The following is a 17602-nucleotide window of genomic DNA, read 5'->3' on the forward strand; positions in this document are numbered from 1 at the left end:
CATCTTACACCAAGTGTGGACACATGACCTCCAAAACCCCATAGAAAATATGCTGGAGTGACAATTTTATATGGATGATGTTATCACTAAAAGCCACGGCACCTGCTTCAGAGAGGATTAGGTCTTAACATTTATTAAGCCAAAGAAAGAATTGCACATAGGATTTTTGGTATGGCTCACTGTACTTTAAATTTATTCTTCTCGTGCTGTTTCAATCAAGCATAATTCTACACACACAATTTTAATATTAAGTGATTACCTTGTACTGATTTCTTCTCTGAAGTCCACCCAGGAGTAATAACAGATAACATCTTCAATAAGCAAAATACTGATCTTTACTTACATTATGAAATCTCTAATGACAGAATTCCTACCAGTGATTTACACACATATTGTGCTATGTTAAGGGAGGACAAAGTCAATTTCAATCTTTTCCACTAGGACTAGGATAATCTTACAACTAGATTAAAAATCTTTATACGAAAGTGGAGAGGGACTAAATTCTATAGAGCAGCTACTGCATGCCATCGATATGACCATCAGCACAAAGCATATCACCATATAACACATCTCTCTCCAGAAATCCTCACAATAACTTTATGGGGTAGGGATTATTAAACTTATTGGATGGATGAGGAAATTAAGGATCAAGAGAGATTTAAAAAAGTAACTTGGCTGAAGTTCCTCACCTAATAAGCAGCAGAGTTTAGCTTTAAATGAAGATCTAACACCAAAGAACTTGACTTTAACCACCACATCACAACATATTGACTCAGCTTTTCTGTCCATGAAATTAAAGAAATCAAGATATATGTTTTTTCCTACATGGAATCTATCAGTAGAGTACTCTATAAGGGTACTTTGTCTTAACTAAAAAACAACAGTTTAAATTAAGGATCTAGTATGCTATGCTATGTGAGACAGAGAGTTATTTGTGTATGTCTCTCTACCTTTCACCCTTGCTCTTAATCTGATTCCTGTTTAACTCTTAGCGATGGGATATTGGTGTCCCCATTACCTTTACAATCAATCATGTGTAAAAATTATGAAGAATAAGGTGTTGCTACATGGGCTGTTATTTTCCTAAACTGAAATAGCATGAAATTAAAATCTGAAAGAACTAATAAGACTCATAAGTATAAATGCTAGTCATTTTGAACATTGTTTCTCTTGAAATCTCTTTCCTTCACACACAGATCAAATCACTTAAAAGACTTTTACACTTTTTTAGGAAAGTGAGGAAATGCTAAAGAATGAGAAAGCACTAGCAGGCCTCCAATGCCACGACACTCTTTGCATGAGTCACTGCACCCTAGCCAATGGGAATGAGGTTACCAAGGATTAAACACAAGTCCCTAAAGGTGAGAAACCAAATGCTCCCATAATTGCTCTCTCCAATTGGAGAAAATACTGGGGTGAAGATGAATAAGGGAAATACTACACAATTTCAAGTTTTATACAAAATGCCAAAAGGAATACAAATCAGGAAATGGTTTAGGGGGAGGTTAAACAACCTAACTTACCAAATCCACTGAGACTGTGGACCCTACTCTGAAAATGAATGTCCAGCACCCCCTAGTGGCTGGTGCATATTTATAAAAAAAAATTTCTTTTCATCAAGAGTATTTATCATACTTTGTTCATTAGAAACAAGACCCTAGATACAGCTTACCTTTTTCCACTTGAGGTGGTTTGAGGGAACACCTCTCTTTGCCTCACACCACTAGACACCTTCAGTTTCTCTAGGACATATATATGTTAGAAGTGGGGGTAAATAATAAAGGCAAGAAGTATAGGTCCAAGGGGCTTCAATGTCAACTTTTTCCCAGGACCTCACTGCCTCTGAAGCTTCTGCTCAAGTCCTCTGCATCTTTAGTGGCTGAACTTCATACCCACTTTAGCATCTTCAAACACCAGAATCCAAACCATAAAGCAACTAATACTAAAAATATTTTTGTTACCTAAAATAATCTGATAGAATGAGCTGTGCCTATTTATATCAAATATTGACATTTACTTTTTCCCCAAATCAGTTATTTGTGAATATAATTCCATTCATTTAGTAAGTTAAATACTTATGGAACTCCTACTATGTGCCAGGCTTTATTGTAGGCATAGCAGTAGACAAAAACAGAAAACAAAAATCCTTATTTTCATTGAGTTAACATCTTAGAGGGAGAAAAAATAACAGGTTTAAAATGTGTAGTTTTTTGGATCATAGACACAATAAGGAAAAAAATCAGGGAAGGGGAGATATAAATTTTTGTGGAGGATTAAAAAACAAAGTTTAAATAGGAAGACCAGGAAGAATATCAATGAAAAGGATTCTGAATAAAGATCTCAAGTGAAGAAGTGAGCTGTGCATATAACGATGGAAAACTATCCAGAAGGGAAACAATAAGTGCAAAGGCCCTAAAGCAAGAACATAAGGATCATCAAAAGGGCCTGTGTGGCTGACATGGGCTGCATGAGAGAAAGAGAAGTAGAGGAGTTTGATTCAGTACAGTCAAGAAAGCTCTATCATGCAAGGGCCATTATAAGGACTTTGGCTTTTACTCTGACTGAAGCAGGAAGCCATGACAGTATTTTTCAACAAAGGAGTGATAGAATCTGACCACGTCTTACAAGATTACTCTGACTGCTATATTGAGAACAGACTTTGAAAGTGGGAATGTGGAGGGGGCAGGACATAGAAAGGAAGGCCAGTGAGAGGTCTCTGACAGTGAGAGATGATGGTGGCTTGCACAAGGATGGTCACAATGGAGTGGCCAAACTGGTAAGATTCTGAATATACTTTAATGACCCAATAGACATGGGATATAAGAAAAGGGTGGAGTAAAGGATGATACCAAGGTTTCAACCTGAGTAACATAGAAGAGTCTCCACTAATTGAGATGGAGAAGATGGCAGGAAGAATTAGTTTGGGGGAAATATCAGGAGCTCGGTTTTAGCCAAGTTTAGGGTCTCTATTGAGACCACATAGTTGGAAATGGCATTAACAAAAAGTATTGCTAAAAGACTGCTGTGTTCCATTTACAATCCAAGTAACTGTAAGGTAAAGAAACAGGGCACCGTAGTTGGGAGAAGAAAATCATCCCTTCTACAGGCAACACTGGTTCAGCACCATGGACAGTGCCCACCATTTTGGTAGGGGACAAGTACAGAGAGAGAGTAGGGGAGGCGGGGGCGGGAGGGAGAGGTTAGTCATAGTCATAAAGAAGATCAGTAGAACTCAATGCATTACTGTTAACCGATACCACTGGTTTCTCTGTAACCATTTTATTAGTTACATCCATCCATTCAATCGTTATTAATCATGCTGAATGGATAAGGTCTGTGAACCTTTTTCTGTGGTCAATCACCATTTTCCATCTTTACTTTTCTTTCAACTGCATGTTCAGACATATTTTTCTGTCTTTAAACACATTTCAGAAAACCTGTTTTTACATTTTCCAACATTGCCCTCTGTCATTTTTCATATTTCAATTCAAAATTTCAATCTATTAAATTCTTTCACTTAAAAACACTCCTTTTCAACTAATCTGTTCATTATAAAATATCATATCAACCACAGTAGATCTGAGAATGGTGCAACTAACTTGCTCATCAGAGGCTGGCTGAGTTATGCATGATAGCATTTCTCTGCCTAATGATTTGATTGGTCTAAATTCTTCAGTGATGCATATTCTCAAAATGGGTGACTTTGGTAACAGGTACCATGGTAAAGTAATTTTGTATAATTTAAACTTTTAATTTAATAAATAGCTAACATATTATAAACAATAACACATAAATATTCCAGGGAAAAATCTGAAAATGTCCAGTCAACTGGTTGTGCATAATCAGAAGCCCAGAATCACATCAGTCCCTTTCAAAAAGCTGCAAACACATGGCAAATTTGGGGTCATTTATCAAAATGGCATTAGTGTGAATTATGTGGAAATATGTTCATGTCCATAATTAAGTGTTTGAAATTTTTCACACCAGGCTGGGAGGCTAGTTGTTTAATTCCATGTCTAACAGGTCCAGCAAGGACTTACACATGTGAAGTCTAGACATTCTCCTAGTTCTTCTTACTACAGAGTCTTCACCATACCTCAAGTATGTTTTCCTTATCACAAAATGTCTACTGTTCTTTAGAAATTTGTATCTACCTAACCATATATGGCAACATGGTATCATTTTGGAAGTTCAATGGGTTTAAATTCCAGCTCAGCCTGCTTACCTGCGCACGACCTTGGGCTTATCGTTAAACCTCTCTCAGCCTCAGCTTGCACAGTAAGATATGAAACAGTAGCTGGAGAATTAAATGATATCATGTACACAGAATCTAGTATGCCAGGCCCATAACAGGCCCTCAATAAACACTAGCTCTCCAGATAATCAAGTATTCAGTAATTGTTTTCCTAAGTGGTTGACTATTCAGTTGATAGGGAAACTATTAATTTTCATTTCTAAATCAATAGTAGCTCTTAAAGAATTAAATAATAGATTTAGAATTCTGTGTATTAAAATGTAGACAGGCCTTCTTCCTTCTGATGTCACTAACTGATGTCAGCAAAATTATTTTGATTCCAAGTAAAAAGATAATTTATGATAGAAATAAACACGGGAAAGCTCACCACTTTATAAAAAATAGATTTGATTTCATACAGTTTTTCAGCAGAAGTCTATGGACAAGTTACAAGTTACTCGCTTCTAGATATTAAAAGTCCTTTTTAAAAGGAGTATCAATTAAGCAAGTTGAAAGAGAAAACCAGAATACCTGAGTTTAATATCCAGAATATAGCTCCTTTGTCTCTGAATACACTTAATCGTAGAATTAAAACAATCTCTGGTATGAGGGTTTCTATGACAACTCAGTTTTCTGATCTGCAAAGCCATTTCCTCTGTGAAGTAAACATTCAGAGCTCAGTGTACTTCATTGATAAGATCTTCCCCACTGGCTGCCAGTGTTGCTTTATGTATCACACACTTGGATGTTTTGGACAACTAATTCATCCCCATCTGTGTCAAACTGGCATTATCCAGAGTCACATTTCTGTAGAATATGAGACTCTCTTTCCAAACCAGTTAATGTTGCATTGTACTCTGAGACCAGAAGTCATTTTGTGTCTGAGAAAATGTGTTCTTTAGAACATCTGTAAGTCTACAAACCAATTTAAACTAAATATAAAGACTGCTTGGCTTGAAGGTTTTTTGAAATCTCTGATGCTGACTTTTTATTTTTATTTCAAGTGCAATTTCCCAAACTTGGAAAGGAAATTTTGAAAGTTTCATTCATTCTTTCATTCATTCAACAAGCATTTATTAAGCCTTTACTCTGTAGTATGGGGTCCTGAAGGAGGATTGGTAAAATGGCTGCCCTTAGGCTAACAGATTTCTTATTCTTATGCTTGCCCTTAAAACGGTCAACTGACCTGACTGACCCAGTTGCTACTCACAGTTCCAGTCCCATTGTTAAAACTAAAACTATTGATCTTACTTTTTCTACTTTATTCCAGTAATCAAAGGCTATAAGCATGCTTGGTCTCTGAGTCGATCTCCAGAGAGAAGGTCACAAGACTTCAACCTTACAAAATAGCCTGAATTACCAAGAAGTCCACACCTTGAGTGCTTACAAGATAAAGAGATCTAAATGCTGGCCTCTACAGATTTGGTCGCCTAGAGGCATCATGTCGCCATTCTAAGTCTTCTGATGAGAAAATGATTCTGTTGCTTGTTATCAATGCTTTATTGTTTGAGCTAGGGCTATATAACCACTCCACCCCAACCCCAAGGTGGGTTCACAGGTTTGAAGGCATCAGCCTGCTGTGAGTCCCCTCTGCCCAGCAAAGCAATAGAATTGCCTCTTTTCTTCTAAGCTCCAAGACCTTGTCTCTGGGTTATTTGGCTCATCAGGAACGGGGGCCGATCTTTCAGCAACAGTCCTTTTAAATTGAGGAAACAAATTTGGCAGAAGTGCATGACATGACTTAATTTACAAGAGAACCAGTCCAACACCAGATCTTCTTGCTCCTAACCCAGAATATGTAGTCTCCTACAAAGCCTCAAAAGTTCCCAATTGTGAAAAGCAAGTTCAGGGATCCTTGGTTTAATTTTTATGTTGATGTTATTTTTCAATTACTCATCCGCCCACTCACATCCCCCCAAATTCAAGTAATATTCAAAAGGGCTATCTTTTAGTGGTACTCTTCAGGAGTAAGTTTTATGGCACTTTTATTTCTATTACGAAACTGGTCAGTTCCGTGTGAAAAACATCTCTGCTAGATGCAAAGGGTTGTTTTAAAATGCATGTTTACGTAAACTTTAAGTGCCTGCCATTTCATCAAATACACCCTGTGGGTGTATAAAAACAGCTTACTCTCTAAGTAGATTCTGCTGCAGTGCCTACCTGCAGAGCCATCGCAACCTACAGGACATAGCTTTCTCAGGTTTGTACAGTTTGTAGTTCCAGTCTAAGTGGCTTATAGGGGGGAAATGTATGTAAGCTCTTTATTGGAAAAAAAAAAAAGGACATTTCTTGAGTTACACAAATTTGTTTTTTAAATTGCTTAATATAAAATTGTTTTAAAATACTTAGCTTGTGCTTTTAGTCACTGAAGAAACTGCAAAGCCTTTTTCCATTTTTCAGAGTTCTAGCCTGCGTGTAAAAGTAAAAGGTAGCAGCAACATAGGTTCCAACTGCCTGTTAGCAAGCACAAGAAAAGAGGGAGAATGGGAGGTGAGGAAAAGGAGAGAAGAAAATTTACTGTTTAAATAACCAACGAGTGGCCCTCTACCTTTGAAAGAGGTAGCAAATGTTTTATCAATTCTCTTCCTTATGATGATCTACTTAGAAATGACTTCCTGAGTTTGGTGAAGAATATGAGCGAATTTGCCTTCAAAGTTACTACATATATGTAGTATTAAGTTAATTTTTTTAATTTTAAGACAGAAAATTTGGATAATGCGCAGGAAAAAAAAAAAGGTATTTCCATGTCTTCAATAAACTGAATATTTGCATAACCCAGGAAGTAGATGGCTAAGATGACACTGACTCTAGATAAAGTTGCAGCATGAAACTACTTCTGTGTTATTATGCACTATCCATAAATATGGTTTTAAAAAAAAAACTCGTACTTGAATGAAAGGTTAAGGTTGGATTTCTTCAGTGAATGTGTTGTTTTAAAGCAAATAATGCATAGAGAGAAGAAAAAAGAATTATTTAAAAAGAATGTGAATGTAAATGGTAAGATCTGAAAAGAAATGAATAGAAATATAACAAATTTTAGCTACAACGAAAGTATGAGTGAGAATCCCAAAGATAAGGGGTATGCATCTATTACAGTGTCTACTGGTCCCTACCTGAAGTTTAAGGTTCTTCTCCCATTTGCCCCCACCCCCACCCTCAATCAGGTAATAAGCCATGGCTGATAAGATATAAGACTTTTTTTTGTTCCCTCTGCCCAGTAGCTGAGATAACACTCGCTCATCCTTTCTCTTTGCTGATTTTTCCTTTGGAAAAATGATTTCATGTCTCTTTCTGTGCCTGCTTGAGGAAGGGGGGTGGGGGGTAGGGTGAGGAAGGGTATGGGAGAGGGGTGGCCTTTTCTCTCAAACTCTCACAGCCTAACTGCCAGGTCCAGGAGCTGCTGTTTCCCCTGAGATCTGAAAAGGGTGACTGCTAAGTCTCAGAGCAAATGCTCTGTCACTTGAACACTAGTAGATGTGGGCTTTTTAGGAATGGAAGTGGTTAGATGCAAGCCTCAGGCTGGGAATGTGGGGAGAGAAGTAGAGAAACACTTTTGACTTGCTGACTGGTGCAAGGTCATCCCGCTTTGTTTGTGCAGAGTTCCCCATGGGATCCAGCCTAGCAGCCAGTGGTTTAGCTCGAGGGTAAATGGAAGCTTCTGTTGATAAGGGTCACATCATTTATTTTGTTAAATTTTGGTTAAGCTTCTCAGCAGATCCCCTTCCCCAGAGCTGTTTGTTACTTTTATTGATTTATTCTCTCCATGGAGTACATTAGGAATCTATTTGGTGAGTGTGGTCAGGGTGGGGATTACAGGCCAAAACACCAAAGAACCCCAAAACTGTTTCTTCCATCAAGAGAAGTAGGGCACTGATTGGGGTACAGGGGAAATAAGCACTCCCATTCAGTGCTGGTGCACATGTCAATGAAAACAAAGTCTTTGGGCAAGGGAAATTTGAGAATTTATCAGAATTCAAAATATGTATAACTGTTGAATGATAAATTCCGTTTCTAAGTTAATCCTATGAAAATGTCAGCCTGTGTATTCTAAGACACAGGATGTTCACTAAGTTGCTGTTTATAACAGTGAAATACTGGCAATAACCCTATGTTTATCAACAGTGTAAGACTAAGTTACATGGTGCTCTATCATCTGCAGTACTATACTGCTGCTAAGAGTGAGGTGAACTTACATATCTTGACACATAAAACCTCCAAGACAAATTTAAAAAAAATTGGATAATTATATATACTATGATTTATGTTTTTTAAAAATTCTATATTAGACTGACTCTCTTTTTCTGTCCCTATAATTATCTGAAATCATATTCTTTGCGGTATTAAGGTAGCAGAGGGATAAATTGAATCATGTCATTTTTATTCTGTCATTCCATACTGAGTTTTAAATAAACATATACTGCTTTTATAATTTAAAAAAAAAAACTTTAAAGTACCATACTCGGCATACCTGTTGAAAAAAATTCTCATCTACCAAACAGCTAAGAGAAAAAAGCAAAGCCTTTCTCAGTGGTCCAGCCACTGATGTCTGCTGTCCCTAATGATGCTCGTTCTATACATCACACTTGTTTTATTGGTTCTTGGAAACTGGCTCTTAAGCTTTGATTACCCATTTGATGGCATACTAAAGGTACCATATGGCAACCTACTAGACACGACTACACTGAATAAACCATTTCTATAAATAAAACAGATGGGAATTACCTTCAGGGCATCCACAGATGAATTTAGGAGCCAATCAGAAATGCAGGAATGTCCCTTCAGTTCTGACAACCATTAGTACCTTTATTCAAAAGTGTGCTGGCTATGGCATAGCAAGAGTGCTAGGTAAATCACTTTCAAGACTCCTCAACAGAGTGCTGACCAATAAAAAATAAGTTATAAGAACTGATGCCCAGCTGAGTACAACTCACATAGCAAGACCCTGCCTCATTATGAAGAGAGTTTACCAGCACGTACTGAGTCAGGATGACAAAGCAGAATAAAGAGAAACATCGTTTCTTCATCATTTTCCTCATCAGCACATGAAAAGATGATTAAGGCCACAACTCTGCACTGAAAGCCAGGGATGAATTCCCCTAGGAACACTTTGGAGTTGAACCTGATGTAGGAGGTAGTCCCGCAGCTCAACGGCTGGCTTAAATTCTGCCTACACACCAGTTCCAATTTGAGAGGGGAGAAGTAATTGACATAGCAGTAGAGAAAATCCAAGTACTACTGACAGCTCGAAAACACTCAATTCCTTTTATCATAGGGAGTTAGAGATAAGCTTGCTGACTTACATTTTTCTCAATTTTGAGCCAAGTGTTTGCTTTTCCTTGAGACAGTAATGCCACAAATATATTTCAACAGAGTTTAGAAAAAAAAAAGTTTTATAATCATCCCCCTTGAGTGTCCTGCCAATTCTCATGCTATGTAATAATCAGGGTAGGGAAAAGGGGGCATTGACTTTGAGAAACCAATTTTCTTGTTGGGGTAGAAATAAAATCAGAGACCCATCAACTGGCTGTTTCAAAGGGCTTCTTTGGCAATTAAGTGAATAAAAAAGATTTTGGTAGATTGAATAATGAATGGGTTCCAGTAACACAGCAGAAGAGGTCAGATGGGAGGGCTCCCCTTCTTCTACAAATGCCAGATATAATGTAGCTCAACAACCACAAAAGTTGTAAATTCCAAGTCAAGCTGGAATAAAGGGAGGAGGAGGAGATGGAAAAAGGGAAATGGAGGGAGAGAGGAATTGACAGACAGAGCAATAATCAGAAGCTATGCCAGGGCTGCTCACAGGGAAAGACTCTGAGGCCTGGGGTCAGGGAGGTGACTTAGAACCACTGAATATCAGACATTAGGGATAAACAGAAATAAGACATGGTCCCACCATGTAAGGAACTTGGCCTGGGCTCCAACCTGGGATCCACGTATGGTGAGTCAAGTGTGCACTGGGGCTGGAGGAGGTGGGCAGAGGAGGATGGTAAAGGACAGGTGACAAGGAGGCAGCAGGAGAACCACTCCAGGTTCCCCTTTCACAGCCACCTTAAGCCCTGCACACTTTCACCACAGCCCTTAAAAAAATTTTAGACAACAAGTGAAAAGCTTGCCTTATGCTTAGAAAACTGTAGTTGGCACTGCTACATTTGTTGCTTTTGAAGCTTGTTCTCAGGTTCTTTAAGTGAAACTTTATTTCATAAAGAGGTGGAACAGATAAGCCCTAACCATTAATCACGACTGAGAATTTCAAAATACACATTTCCTCCAAAGTAATTCAGAATTCTACTAGCATTGATGCTCATTCTTAACTGATCCCAAGTCAAAAAAACCAGTATACTAAAATATTTTATACTGCTGATAAATCTTACTTTAAATCATAGGGATGTATATCCATCTCTGAAAGTTGCTATTTACTTAGTTACATTCAACTAAATTATTGTATTTAAGCTCACCAACATTAGTGTTTCCCCCTTCCCTACAAATACTACTGGTACTTATCTGACAGTTATCAACCGGGATACTGTCACACCACTGAAAAAATAAACATCCCCAGCTATTCTGGGTTTTCTGTAATTATATTTAGCTTACATTTGAGAATGCTGAATCAGAAGGTGCACAGTACTACATTTTGACCACATGGACTCTTCATGTTATTTAATTCATTGAAAACTACTAGGACATGGTTTAAAAACCTACTGGACAATTGAATTCACTGCATGTCCTCATCTTTCTATTATTCAGATCATTTAAAATATAATTTTAAAATATATGATCAGCCTAACTTTGAGAATGAGAGATATTTAGGTTAGAAAAGCCCCTCTGAGATGATCTATCCCAGGATTTCTCAATCTTGGCACTACTGAGAATTTGGATGGGTAATTCTTTGCCGTTGGCAGCTGTTCTGTGTACTATAGGATGCTTAGCAATAGCCCTGGCCTCTATCCACTAAATGCCAGTAACATCCCCCAAATTATGATGATCAAAAACGTCCTCAGATATTGCCAAATGTCCCCTGAGGAGCAAAATCACCTACAGTTGAAAACCACCAGCCTGCAGAGTTGAAAGCTGAATCACAGAGAGTTTCAAGAATATATTCAAGCCCACAAAGCTGGAACAAGGCATCACTGGGAATAGCACCAAATTATCTGACTCTTAGACTAATGTTCTTTCAATAACACCTCTGTATCCCCCATTAGATATTACCAAATTAGGTAATTAAATGGTCATTTTAATTATTTATCCAGCTTATAATGATAATTATTATATCAATAATAAACAATTTTTAAAACCCTAAAAAATTAGTCATCTCTATTTGTATTACATGAAAACTCCGCTACTCTCAATTCTCTTTAGGTATTTGAGGGCAATCGAACATTTACAGAAAATTAGCCCGGGATGATTTAAGAAGACGCCTGACCTTAGATGAACATATTTAAGCTTCTACCATTTGTATATCTACTACTAAAGCTGACCCCAATTTTTCAAGGCCTGACATAATACTAGTATGTAGCCAAGATACGAATCTATTATCCCTCCAGCAACTTAAAAATGCAATTTTTACGTTAACCTTCTTTAGTCCTCTGCCAAGTTTCTGCTCTCTACATCCTATCATCATAGGTCCTGTCATAAAAGTTAACCACCTAAATGGTGGTTTGAACTTCATAAAACATGAACTTCAGCACAGTGCTCTTCAGTTAAACACTGAGTATCCAGCAGCTCCACCTTGCTGAGTCCTATGTATAAAGGTGAATGAGAAAGTGCTTACCTTTGAAAGAGGTACAACCCAGTGTATAACATACACAGTTAATTTTAAAATAATTCTACAAAAGGGTGCAACGGTAAGAAAAACCAGGGGCACAAGCCCAAACTGGGGTGTTGGAAAAGCTTTCCTGAAGAAAGCCAAGTGTAAGCTGAGTTTTTAAGAATAATTAAGATTAAAGAGCCAATCCAAAGTGGAAAGAGCACACCAGCAAAGGAAATGGCAAAAGCATAGGAAAGAGGCCATGAAACAGTGGGAACTGCAATCTGTTACTTAATCTTTCACACTATAAGAGGCATGATTAACGATTCGGTTGGAGAACTAGGAGGAGATCTGGATGCAAGAGCTTTCAAAGAACTAATTATTCATTAAAAAAAGAATTTTTATTACATGTGAATTGTATTTATTTATATTGAGTAATTATTATAAAATCTACACATGGTTGTAAAGTAAAAGTTATGCTTTTACATATGAATCACATGTCCTGAGTCTTGAGTTATGACACAGTATTTTGTGAAGAAGAAGCTAGGAAATAAGCTGGATAATCAGTTACATTCCAGGGCTCTAGACTTTCCTATCAAGTTTTCCACAAGCCAATCATTCCCATCATAATCCACAAGGTCACAATTTATAGACGTTGGTTGGTACATTAACCACTTAATCTTCAGTCTCTCTGTAAAATGTAAAGACTGATGCCACAGTTTACCAAAACTCATAACTTAAACTGGATAATCTCTGGCACACTTACCTACTTCTGTTCCATTTAAGTTGTATGGCTCAAGAATTAGTTGTGCTTGTTCCCAAACCTTTTTATGCCATTTATACTTATTATAACTTTGTGGTTTAATTAAATAGCATATAAACCAATAAAATATAAGTGTAAAGAGTTGGTGTTTCTATGAAGAAAGTTTACAGCTTTGGAAACATTTGACAAAGCTAAGTCTTATATATTTTTAAAAGTACTGTTGAACAACAAACTGTAGTAATGAGAGAAATCATAAAACACTAAATGAATCCTATCCTTAGGTTATTTTTGTAAGTGTCTAAGTTCTTATAAGTGATGAATTACAAGCATGGTTTATGCAAGAAAGGTAACGTACAAAACAAATTAATAGATTCTTATTAGAAAAAATGGCCTTAGCCCAACACCCAAATAGTAACAAATCTGATTTTAGATTTAGATTTTATATTCTATTTTAGCTAATTTATGTTTTCAGTTAAAATAAGATGTTCAAGAAATGTATCTATTATTTTAATGATTCTCTCATTTAAACATCTTTTTCCATTGGCCAGCAAAATCAGTTCTACACATTTAGAGTAAGAGGGCTTCTAACTATTTCTGGCTTTATCAACAAAGTCTATTTTACATCATATGCCATCAGAGAAATGCAAATTAAAACAATTAGGTTCTTCTCCACACCTATTAGAATGGCCAAAATCTAGACAATCAACTAGTGAGGATATGAAGCACAGGGACTCTTACTCATTGCTGGTGAGACTGCAAAATGGTACAGCTACTTTGGAAGACAATTTAAGTTTCTTATAAAACTAAACATACTCTTACTGTATTACCCAACAATTACACTGCTTGGTATTTACCTAAGGGAGTTGAAAACTATGTCAACACAAAAACCTGCACACAGAAATTTATAGCAATTTTATTCATAATGGCCAACACTTGGAAACAACCAAGATGTCCTTCAGTAGGTAAACGGATAAACTGTAGTATATCTAGACAATGGAATATTATTCAGTGCTAAAAAGAAATGAGCTATCAAGCCATGAAAAGACATGGGTGAAACTAATGCATATTACTAAATGAAAGAAGCCAATTCGAAAAGGCTACATATTGTATAACTCTAACCATACGACATTCTGGAAAAAGCAAAACTATGGAGACAGGAAAACCATCAGTAGTTGCTAGAGGTTGGGTGGGAGAGGATGAAAAAGCAGAACAGAGGATTTGGGGGACAATGAAAATACTCTGTATGATACACTAATGTTCAAATCCATGGAAAGTACACCACCAAGAGTGGGCCATAATGTAAACTATGATCAATTACCACGTGTCAATGTAGATTCAATTGTAACAAATGGACACTCTTGTGAGGGATGTTGATAAGGGGGGGAGGCTCTGAGCGCATGGAGTCAGGAGTATGAGAATTCTGTACTTTCAGCTCAATTTTGCTGTGAGCCTAGAATTACTCTAAAAAAAAATTATCTAAGAAAAGACAGTACAGCAGATACAAGTATGGAGTCCAACACTTGAAAAACAGTTCCCTTTTGTCACTCATCTCTATCAGTTTGCCCATCCTTTGGTAAGAGATGCAGTGATTATATTACAGTAAAACCCACATTTCACATAGATTATAATTTGTCAGACACATGGCTAAATTAGCTATTTAGTAAGTCACTTTTGGTTTCATTATAATACTGCTTTGACACTTCTCAATTATTTTGTTTTCAAAATCTCAAGTCATATCCAAACCAAAGCCACTTGGCCAGGCTTATGCCTAGGCAGGAATTATCATTGGTTCTGTCTATTGGGAACCAAGCAAATTACTCACATACCACAATTACAGCTGGAAGGTAAACTGCGTACCTGCCTGTTTTAACCTCACCACGTACGCTAGTTTTAGAAGTATATCCCAGAGTCAGATAATCAAGTATTTTCTGCCATTTTAACATACTTTGAAAGGTCTCTGTAGTATACACCTAAGGAATTATTTAAATGCCAATCATGCCCATTAATTGAATTTTGTATTTTCCCAGATTCTTATACAGTAATGACCAAGACAAACTGGCAAGTCATTACATTTAACATCTCTGCCTTTAAGAAAACTGTTCCTAAGTTATACTCCCAAATGAATATCTAACTTTTTTGACATTTTAATTTCTACTTAAAAAAAATAAAATAAAATTGACTTAACTGAGTTTAGAGGGCTAAGAACTCTGGAGTTAAAACAAGAAAAGAAGACAAATTCTCAATTCTAAGAGGCTTATAATTGAAACATTCAGAAAAAAATGAATAGTATTTTAAGACTATGTGCCACTTGAAACTTGAAAATAAATGCATAAACCATCTTGCAGCGTTCACAGAAGATTAAGTATGGTATAACAGTAACAGTTTAACCTGCTAGATTCCAATTCATCCACTTTTACCAGGAGCCTTATTTTATCAGCACCTCCTTCTTCCTCTCCTTTTATGCCCAATTCATCCCCAAGTCATAACTAATTCTACCTTCTACTTGTTTCTTAAAATCCATTTACTTCCAGCTTTACTGCCACTAACCTAGTCTGGTCTAGTTGCTCAACTACCTCATTTCTAGGCAGAATTACTCCCATAGCCTCCTAACTGCACCACCCATATCTATTCCTTGCCACCTCCTTCAATAATCTGACTCCACATCACAGGGCCTCTATATATATTACTCCATCCATTTGAAAAACTCTTACCTGCTCTAGACTGAATAATGCCCACTCATCTTTCAGATCTTCATATAAATTCCATTTTGTGGGAGAGGTCTTCCCTGATACCACAAATTAAATTATGCTTCCTCAGTTATTCTCTCAGGTCATTTGCTTCTTATTCATAGCAATGATCACAATTTACAGTTATATGTTTATTCCTGTGTTTACTTCATTTTTCTATCCCATACTGAACTCCAGGTTCTCTAAGGACAAAGACTGTTCCATATTTAGCATACAACATTAGTATACATCAGTATTAGCAGTTTGCCTAGCATACAGTAGGTGCTAAGCATTTTTAAATAAAGCAATGAATTAATGAAATATGTCATGAGGTTAGTACTATGACAGTTATATATTTTAAATGCTTTGAGAAGACAAAGAACATTGAATTAAGCAGATTTTTAAAATTAAACTGCATTCTCGTCAAAATCTCATCCAACTTTTCTCTTAACATCCCTGGATTCCATCTGCCAACCTGCAAGATCTTTTTCTATATACAAGTTGCACGAACAGTTAAGAGTATCACTGTTTATTTACACCAAAAAGTTTTAGCTTTTTATAGTCTTGTGGTCATAAATATTCAATTTTTCCCTCAAAAAACTTGTTGGCTGGCATAAATACACAAACTCTCACACTCACATACATACACATTTATAAATAAATAATAAATGTGTGTGTGTGTGTGTGTGTGTGTGTGTAATGCTATCTGCTAAGGAGTCTTATTATCAATGCCTAAAATATTTTAAAGTTGGTAAATCTGAATTGTATTGTAAATAAAATCAGAATTACCATTTATACTTATTTTATTTCGACTTTCAAAACACAGGCAAACAAGCTTATAAAAATTGACAAATTTAATCCAAATAAGAAAGTAAAAGCAGTACAGTTAGCCAAGTACCATGGGTTTTGCTAAATACTGAATGCTGTATGCTAAATGTTCATGGTACTCATTAATGACTACTTCAGATCCCCAGCTACATGTTGGGTATTAACTGTCTATATAGAATGTTCGTTTAAATTTGTCTTTCACCAACCAGTGTGTCAAGTACCAAAACTGTCAACATGTGAAATGCAAGATCCAGGATTTGTCAAAGTCAATGATTATATTATTATAGCAAATACTGGTCATAAGTCTGAAAACTCAGAACTAACTGGCTGAGGATCGTGGAGAGATTTTAATCCAGGCTTGTCAGATTCCAAAGCTCTATACAATCATGCTTTCCAGATGGTCAGACTGCAAATGGGTCATTTTTCTGAATGATATGTTTAGACTACATTCCTAGTATCTGGAATGTTTAGGGAACTGACCATTATTTATATTCATATTAATTCATACTCTCCCTTCCCCTGTCCCACCTACCCCCAAGCCTCTCAGGCAGTTCTCTCAAGTGCATTCCCTTTTTAAAAGGATCCCAGAGCAGCCTCTGGAAACATTAGAAAAAGAAAAAAAAAGAAATCGCCCAGTCCTGTCCCCACCAACTAGCAGTCATCTCCTTGCTGTCCCCTCTCCCTCTTTGCTCACAGTCGGCTCTACTCACGGCATGTTCAGGTTTCAGACACATACGAGATTCCAGAACCTCATGCCTCCCCAATTCCAACCAGGGGACACATACCAAGTTCAGTTAGGGTCCGTCTCACTTCGTTTGGAGTGACAGATGAGCACCCTCCCCCATGCCACCCTCCCACCCCACCAACATGTTCCCCAGAGCCCCAACTTCAGTCTTACACATGGAATGGAGCAGACAGTAATTCTGGCACGACTCCTGGCATATTCTGAATGGGTAACTGATATGGGGGAACCTAGTATACTATTCTCGGCCTTTGAGATCTCAAGCAAAACCGAGCTAGAGTCCCACTTTGATATCTTACTGTACTTACTTACAGTGATAAAAATACGTGAAGGACTATGAAAAAATAAGTTTTTTAAAATAAAAATAGATACTAGCATTCATGTTTTGATAGAAGATAAAATTCTGGTCCTGCCCCTCTTGCTTTCCTTCCCTTCATACTTAGCTTACTGTTCTAGGGCATTTTCTCACGTGAAATTATAGTCCCTTCACAATTAGCAGAAAAAACAAAACAAGAATATTAATATAAATGGACATGATACATCTTAATGGGTGATGAAAATAATC

General features: G+C 36.9%; 1 protein-coding gene across 1 annotated transcript in view; it reads right to left on the reverse strand.

The window, feature by feature from the left end:
• Positions 1–17602, reverse strand: part of ANO4 (anoctamin 4) — a 309704-nt gene that overhangs the window by 227660 nt on the left and 64442 nt on the right. The window lies entirely within an intron of this gene.

The sequence above is a fragment of the Camelus ferus genome, chromosome 12 (assembly GCF_009834535.1).
Source record: "Camelus ferus isolate YT-003-E chromosome 12, BCGSAC_Cfer_1.0, whole genome shotgun sequence".
Lineage (NCBI taxonomy): Eukaryota > Metazoa > Chordata > Mammalia > Artiodactyla > Camelidae > Camelus > Camelus ferus.